This window comes from Microtus pennsylvanicus, chromosome 15 (genome assembly GCF_037038515.1).
Source record: "Microtus pennsylvanicus isolate mMicPen1 chromosome 15, mMicPen1.hap1, whole genome shotgun sequence".
In the NCBI taxonomy this organism is placed as follows: Eukaryota; Metazoa; Chordata; class Mammalia; order Rodentia; family Cricetidae; genus Microtus; species Microtus pennsylvanicus.
This window is the reverse complement of record NC_134593.1, coordinates 3197072-3205891: the sequence shown is the minus strand read 5'-3', so window position 1 is coordinate 3205891 and position 8820 is coordinate 3197072.

Here is an 8820-nt window from a genome sequence, read left to right as displayed (position 1 = left end):
CCTCTCTCTCTCGTGCTTGTGGACCAGATGTAAGCTCTAGCTACTATTCCAGTACCATGCCTTCCTCAGGCTATGATGACCTACTGTGATAATCATGGAGTAACCCTCTGCAACCATGGGCCCCCAAATTAAATGCTTTTTTAATAAGTTACTTTGGTCATGGTGTTTTGTCACAGGAGTACAGGAATAGAAAAGTAGCTAAGGTAGATGCCAAAGGGGTTTTCTCTGCATGTTGCTTTGTCTGAAGAATAGTATGTAGATGATAAAACTGTATGTATTTTTTTCTTTAAAATTAATTTCTATTAGATTAATTTATGTATGTATATGGTGGGGGACGTGATACATGAATTTATTCTTGCCAGGGCACACACATGAAATTCAGAGAATCAACCTGCTGTAGTCATTTCCCTCCTTTACCATGTGGAACCCAGGTATTGAACTCAGGTCATCAGCTTTGGTGTAACATGCTTTGAACAGTTAACCAGTGTACATTTTTTCTGTAAACTACTGTTCCTCCCAGCACTTTACTGATAGAATACTTATGAGAAGCTCACTGCCTTCCTTTATTCTATATATTTCCTGCAAGTTTGCAGTAAAATTCAGAGGCTTGAATATGTATTATTCTTACCTGTCGCATATCATCCCTGCGTCCAATTTTGTAGTACAAATCGCTCATTACTAGCCATATTAACTTCCTAAGACACCACTTTCCACAGTCCTTGGCTCCCCCTCTTCCTCATCAGTATCCACTACTGTTCTCCCACATTCTCATGCATCCTCTCACATCCTTCTTGATTCTTGTTAATATATGTTATCACCAATGCCTTCCAGAGTCTGGACCCAGACCAACTTACTACCTTGTGCTTCCCAAACTAAACATACATACAGATAGGTTAAATGCACAAAGAACAAAAACTCAGAATCATTGCTTTACAGCTTGACCAAGGTAAAGATCTCATAAGTGGCTTTTCTTCTCTCTGAAGTAAAGATAAGACAAGCTTCATAGACTTTACATGAGAATCAATGAACTAATTTATATAGAGTCCAGGAGGACAGAGGATAATTCTCAGTTTGCAGAGTACTTGCCTTAGCATCCATGAGATCCTGAGTTTGACTTGGAGTACCACATAAATCAAGTATGGTGGCCTATGCCTGTAACCCCAGAACTCTGGAGACGGCAGTAGGAGGATTAGAAATTCAAGATCATCTTCTACAACATAGGGGGTTCAAGGTCAGCTCACATGAGACCCTTTCTGAAATCAAGCAACAAAGGGTCCAGGAAAACTTCAGGAAAAGAGAACCATTATTATTATTATTGGAGCAATCACAAATAAGCAATTCAAAACTTCCTGGTAGAGTTTTACTTTAGGAGTTTTGTCCCAACTTTTCCACTTAGAGCTTTCTATTTATATATAAATCTTGTGAATTATGATAAGCAAGATTCTAAGATATCGTCCACTCCCAAGAATAAAACAGAGCTGGTCCTAGAGATTGTTTGTTGCTCAAATTCCGGGTAGGAGATCCCATCCACCTATGGATAAAAAAGAAGCTGTGGGGCAGTGGAATGAAGTATGTTTGGTTAGGCAGGCCTGAGAGCAGACATTCCAGAATGAGCAAGTCTGAAGGAGGGCCATATTCCAGGTCAGTGCGTAAGTTAGTCAGACTGAAGTAATGTTCATGCAACTCCCAGATAAAGATGTGAAAGGAAATTTCCATAGGGTTATAACCTTCGAACACCAAGGGCTGTGTGGCAGCTGCTCTTAATTGTGGCCACCTCAACGTACCCTGTACTATATAATTAGTCCAAAGACCACTAATGATAGGGAACATTGTAACATATGCTAAATTTTATCATTTCTAAGTTATAAATAATTAGGGAAGTTTTGGTGGCAACAGTTTTTTGGGACAGCGTTTCTCTGTATACAGTTCTGGCTGCCCTGGAACTTGCTTTGTAGACCAGGCTGGCCTCGAATTTACAGAGATCCACCTGCCTCTGCTTCCCAAATGCTGGAATTAAAGAAGTGCGCTAGCACCGCCTGATGGTGGTACGCACTGCTCTATAGCACAAGAGATTTTCTTTTCTTTGAAGTCCATAGCAACTCCGAGGAATGTGAAAAACAGGAAGTAACCAGGTTGAGAAATTGAGACATAGTGACTAACAGTTGTGAATGAGGTTTGTGGAAATGTTGGTCAAGTTTAGAGTTCTATATTTAGTCGAGACATTCAGTTTCTCTCTTAGTTTTTATACTTCACTTGTGATTAGATTTTGGACTGCTGTATGTCAGCAACGTGTCTTAGACACATACTGACCGCATGTCCCACCTTACCTCAGATGAACCTCCTTTCTCTGTCTAGACCACCCCACCTTACCAGCCCCTTTCCCACATGTCCCCACACAGTGGCTTGGTTAGTAGCTCTGCTTTCCCCTCCCAAACACTGACACACCCCCACCCCAAACCACAAACTTCCCCTATCGCTTTGAAAAGAACAATGTGGCTTTTTCTTTTCTTGACCATTTTTTTTAATTCTATGTGCATTTAAGTCATTTTAAATTTTATGTGTTTTATAATTTTCACACATTTTAATTGTATTTCAGTTTTTAAGATTTATTTTTATTATTGTATGTATATGTGTGTACCTGTGTGTGGCTATGTGCATATGAGTGTAAGTGACCATGTCATTCAGAAGAGGTGGTTAGCTCCCCTGGAGCTGAAGTTACAGGAGGGTGTAAGCTGCGGGACTGGGGTGTTAGGAACTAATCTGTTATCCACTGAAAGAGCAGCACACGCTCTTAGCCTCTGAGTAATCTCCCAGCCTCAACACTGCTGTCTCGCGTACTGCATGAGAGCTATAAAGGAGGCTATGAATAGAATGTAAAGATCCAGTTCCTAGAACCAACTACTGTTGACATTTTAGCATGACCTCTTTAGTCCTTTTTCTGTTCATGTGTGTATATGCTCAAGTTTCTATCATATATTTCTTCCATAAAATCTAGCCCTTAAAAGCATATAGTGTTCAGTTTTCATTCCCGCTATCTTCATCTTAACATTAGTGTATCAAGTATGCCCATGCTATTGAATAGTTTTTAAAATATTTTTTGAGATAGGGTCTCATATAAACCAGGTTGGCCACAAAACCAGTTTATAGTTGAGGAATATCTTAACTTCTTAACTTCTGCCTCTGACTCTCAAGTGTTGGAATTACAGGAGTGCACCAACACACTTAATTTAAAAACTTGATCATATATGTGTGTGTGTGTGTGTGTATACATAAACATTGATTATACATGTAACATTCAAAGAATATAAAAATCGATTTGTCTAACTATTTCCCTACTGTTGGACATTTGGATTGTCTCTATAATTTTACTATTCTAAATAATACTCTTAAAAATATTTGTAAATTTGGATTGGAGGGGGATGGCTTAATGATTAAGAGCACTGGCTGCTCTTGCTGAGGACCTGAGTTCAATACTCAGCACCCACATGGTAGCTCACAACTATCTGTAAATCCAGTTCCAGGGGTCTGATGTCCTTTTCTGACCTCCACAAGAATCAGCACACATCTGATACACAGATATATAGATATGGATACGTGAAAAAATCCATACACATTAAAAATTAAATTATAAGTTTTTATTTTTAAAGGCTTTGAAGTGTTATTTAATTCGTTTATTATTGTTGTGAGAGGGACAAACTGTGTTGGCTGTCTGCTCAGTATAAACTCTCTCTTTGATCTTTAGCTCATGAAATCCAGTATTGTTTAGAGGTATATTAGTTGTCTACTTCTGGGTATAAATCACTGCTAAACAAGAATTCTTCATAGCTTTCATGACTTCTGTAGTGGAGGAATTTGCAAGTGAGTTGACGGGTTGTTCTCGAACCTGTCTTGAGACGGCAGTGAGATAGTGTCTGTCTATAGCAGGGTCACATCAGTGAGGGGGACACAGCTCCACACACCACACCAGCACCTGCCTGGGTTCTCCTCAGAGGCCTCCACCTAGGCAAAACTGAGATTTGTGGCTTTGACAGAGAAATTCATTTCAGAGCAAGGTAAATACAAAGCAAAGTTGAATTTATTAAAAATAGAAATAGAGGTGCTCCAAGAGAGAGCAAAAACACACCTGTTAGGACAGCATGGACTTCTTTATGAACCACAGGAAGTTTCCTTACAGTGGGTATAAATGGGACTTTGGGAGGCCCTCTAGTTACATCTCAAATAGGTGATAATAAACCACTCCTTTCTTTCTAAGAGTTTTTTTTAATTATGTGTATGTGTGTCTGTATTTGTGTCTGTATGTGGGTCTGTGTGTCTGTCTATGTGTGTCTGTCTGTCTGTGTGTATGTGTGTCTGTCTCTGTGTGTGTGTGTCTGCATGTGTCTGTCTGTGTGTGGGTCTGTGTCTGTGTGTGGGTCTGTGTCTGTATGTGTCTCTGTATGTCTCTGTGTCTGTCTATGCGTAGGTTTGTGTCTGTGTGTCAGTCTGTGTATCTGTCTATGTGTGAGTCTGTGTGTGTCTATATGTGTGTCTGTGTGTCTGTCTGTCTCTGTATGTCTGTCTGTATTTCTGTGTGTCTGTGGGGGTGTCTGTGTGTTTGTGGGTCTGTGTGTGGGTCTGTGTCTGTATGTGTCTCTGTATGTCTCTGTGTCTGTCTATGTGTAGATTTGTGTCTGTGTGTGTCTATGTGTCTGTCTATGTGTGGGTCTGTGTGTGTCTATATGTGTGTCTGTGTGTCTGTCTCTGTATGTCTGTCTGTGTATCTCTGTGTCTGTGGGGGTGTCTGTGTGTCTGTGTGTTTGTGTCTGTCTGTGTGTCTGTCTGTGTGTAGGTATGCGCATCATGTGCAGGTATTCTTGGCATCTGGAGAGATCCCCTATAACTGGAGTATAACTGGAGGTGGTTGTGAGCCTCCTGCTGTGGGTAACTTGAGCCCAGGTCCTCTACAAGAGTAATTAAAAACTATTGAGTCATCTCACCAACATTCTCCACCACCACCTTATTTTTTGAGTCCAGGTCTCACTATATCTCAGTTGGCCTGGAACTTGCTGTGTAGAATAGGCTGGCCTTGAACTTATAGAGATCTTACTGTTTCTGCCTCCTAAGTGCTGGGATTAAAGGTTTATACCACTACACATGGCCCAAAATATGTATTCTTATTCTATGTATGCATATATGTATTTTATCTGCATTTATATTACACAGCACATACATGCCCGGTGCCTTGAGAGGCCAGAAGGATCCCCTGGAACTGGAGTGACTGATGTTTGTGCACCACCATGCAGGTACTGGGAACTGAACCCAGATCCTCTGGGAGCAGCCAGTGCTCTTACCTCTGATCCATCTCTCTAGCTCTTCTTTTTAACATTGCCAAGGGTTATAATTCATAAATATGTTAAAAGTTAAAGAATTTTTCTTAGTAAACAAAGTTGTAAGGTGGGTTTATAAGGGGCATCATTTAGCTTTAGGAAAGATTAGTGGCAGGAACATAAAGTTATACATCATTTTAACTCTAAGAAAGCAATATTAATTTCACATCATAAGAAGAATATTTTGAAAATACAACCTGTAGAATGAGTCAAATATGTTTTTTAAAAGGGGGGGTAGACCCCTATCTAACTCTAATGAGTGAACCAATGTATCTAAAATGACGATTAGATATCCACTCAAATTTTCTTTCTTCTTCAGAACCTGGCAAACTATACTAAATTACTCAGGTTCCTCTGCAAGTAGGGTAGCCAAGTGGCAAATTCTGCCCAATTAAGCTAAGACCAAAACTAGACAAAGCTTTAGCTTTCCTAGTGAAGGTACTTGCTGCTTCCTGGGGCACAGGAACAGATCTTCAGGTGTTTTCCTTCCCTTCAGTGTATGGTGTTAGAACCGAGAGCATCTCCATTTAGCATCTGTGATGGGTTTAGAGAAACACCACAAGGAACTTCACCTTGAAGGCTGGGGTAAGGAAGGAGATATTTTTCATCTGTTGAGGCTGGAGGCATGGTGCACGCAGTGGGAAAGGGAAGTAAATGAAAATAAAATAGAATCACTCATACATATAAACTAATAAATAAATGAACAAAAAAAATAAAAATGCCAGCCAACTCTGACAAAAAGTGATCCTCCATGTCTTGTGTTATCAAATATTTAACCAAAATTTAATATTTTTGTAAAAACGAACAAGTATACCCATCTCGTTAGCATGCAAATTGTCTTACAACTCTAATAAATTTTATATATATCAGAGCACTGCCTTTGTGATGGGTAGTTTTATCAAACTTGACACAAACTAGAGTCATTTGGTAAAGGGAGCCTCAACTGACAAAAATATCCCCACCAAACTGACCTGTAGACAAGCCTCTGGGGCATTTTCTTGCCTGGTGATTGATGTGTAAGGGCCAACCCACTGCAGGCATGGCCTCCCCTGGGCTGATGGTTCTGGTGCTATCAACAAGCCAGTTAGCAGTGTTCCTCCATGGCTTCTGCTTCAGTTCCTATGGGCGGAGGCTGCTCGTTCATTTCCTGACTGCTCAGACACGAATAATCACACAGAAACTACATTAATTACAGCACTGTTCAACCTATTAGTTCAGGCTTCTTATTAACTAACTCTCACATCTTAAATTAACCCATTCCTATTATTTTGTATTTTACCACGAGGCTCATGGTTTACCAGTAAGGTCCAGGGGTGTCTGTCTCCTTTGGCAACTACGTGGCATCTGCTTGATTCTGTCCTCTTTCTCTCTTATATCTCTGTTTGAATTTCCCGCATGGTTTTATTCTGCCCTGCCATAGGCCCAACACGGCCTCTCTATTAACCAATGGTAAGAAAACATTCACCACACACAAAGGGGAATCCTACATCAAGTTCCTGCCTTGAGTTCTTGTCCTGATTTCCTTCAATGAAGGACTGAGATGTGAAAGTGTAAGAAAAATAAACGCTTTCTTCCCCAAGTTATTAATGGTCATGGTGTTTCATCACAGCAATGGTAACTCCAAATGAGACAGTCTTCAAGTACATTTATTTATTAACAGTAAATGTTAGTGTCTGTACACTTATTTTAATATACCTGTGTACAGGGTGAAAGGAATCTCGAAAGAAAAAGTTTAGGAAGTCCTGGATATATGCATAGATACACACGTTAGAGAGGAGAGATGCGGGAGCAGGTGAGTCTTATCCGTGGTTATGCTTTCAGCCGTTTTATTACTCAGTCAATTACAATCCAAAGGCACCAAGTAGACAATCCAGAAATCATTTACAAGTTTGAAACTGTGTGCTCTTCTGAGTAGTATGATAAAATCTTCTATCTTCCTGCTCTGCCAACATGACTCATCCCTTTGTCCACTGTATCCACACTGTAAATGATACCCATCCTTAGTCACTTAGTCATCTCATTTATCAAATCACCTACCACATGGATTGTGTTCAAATATGCTTTATTTTACTTAGCACACAAAAGTAGTCATACTGGTAATTCGGGTATACCAAAGAGAACTGTAATGTACTGCCTGTGGAAAGGTAAAAGTTCCCGACTTAAGGAGAAAAAACAATTGATATACTGAGTTTGCTAAATAATTAGTAGGAACTAATCTCTGACCAGTGAAATTATGAAGAAGAGGAGCAGATCATCCTAGTTTTGCTGTCACGCAGACATGGTGCTAGAAAAGGAGCTCCGAGTCCTAAATCTCTATCTGCAGGCAGCAGAGCAACTCTGTGCCACATTGGGCATAACTTGAGCATAAGAGAAACTTGTCCACCCTCACAGTGACACACTTCCTCAAACAAGGCCACACCCACTCCAACAAAGCCACACCTCCCAATAGTGCCACTCCTCATGGGGCCATTTTCTTTCAAACTAACACAGTGCTTAATAAAAATGGAAAACTCGTTACATTTGTGCATGGAGAACGTGAATAATGTGTTCTAATTGATGGCAACCAGAAAGCATTGTGCCTGTATGAAGATTTCAGCCAGGCAGCTCCTGAAATGAATGATTCTTCTGTAGTGATGGTGTCCTAGTGGAACAGTTACATGGGTCCAGGAATAGATTGGATGGGAAACATTTTTATTATTTTTTAAAGGCTACATATGCTATTTAATAAACTGCTGCCACATTTCTAGAACTTAAAGAAGTTAATTAAAAGAAGGGATAGCACCCAAAGCAAGATGTCAGATGTGGTGAGATAACTCCTCTGTAAGATGCCCAGTAGTGCCAGCATTTAGATGCAAAGGTCACAAAACGTGGAAAAGCAGATCCACTCTGGTACTTTGTGGCAGTGCTGCACCACACATAATCAAGTGAAGAGGAATGTGTGCAAGTGAAGAGCCCACATGTAAGTGGAGGTCCCTCTGTCCTGCCCTGTCCTGTGCAAGTGAAGAAATCTCATATAAACGGACGTCTCTTTGCCCTGCTCCAACCCGTAGCTGACTCAGAGGCTTATATTATTAATGCTCGACCAGTGGCTCAGGCTTATTACTAGCTAACTCTTACATTTAAATTAACCCATATTTCTACCTATGCTTTGCCATGTGGCTCAAGGCTTGTTATCTCATTTTCTATATGTTGTGCTTGTTCTGTGGCTGGTTCACATCTCCCTTGACTTCACCCTTCTTCTCCCCTTCATTCTCAGTTTGACTTTTCCACCTAACCTTATCCTGCCTGGCTGTGGGCCAGCCAGTTTCTTTATTAAACCAGTCAGGACATAATTTACACAGTGTACAGGAGTAACACCCACATACACTCAAATATAGTCAACCCAAAAGTACATCAGAGAGAAAATGTGTTTACATAGCTTTTATTACAGTATATTGATCATTCCCTTTTATTA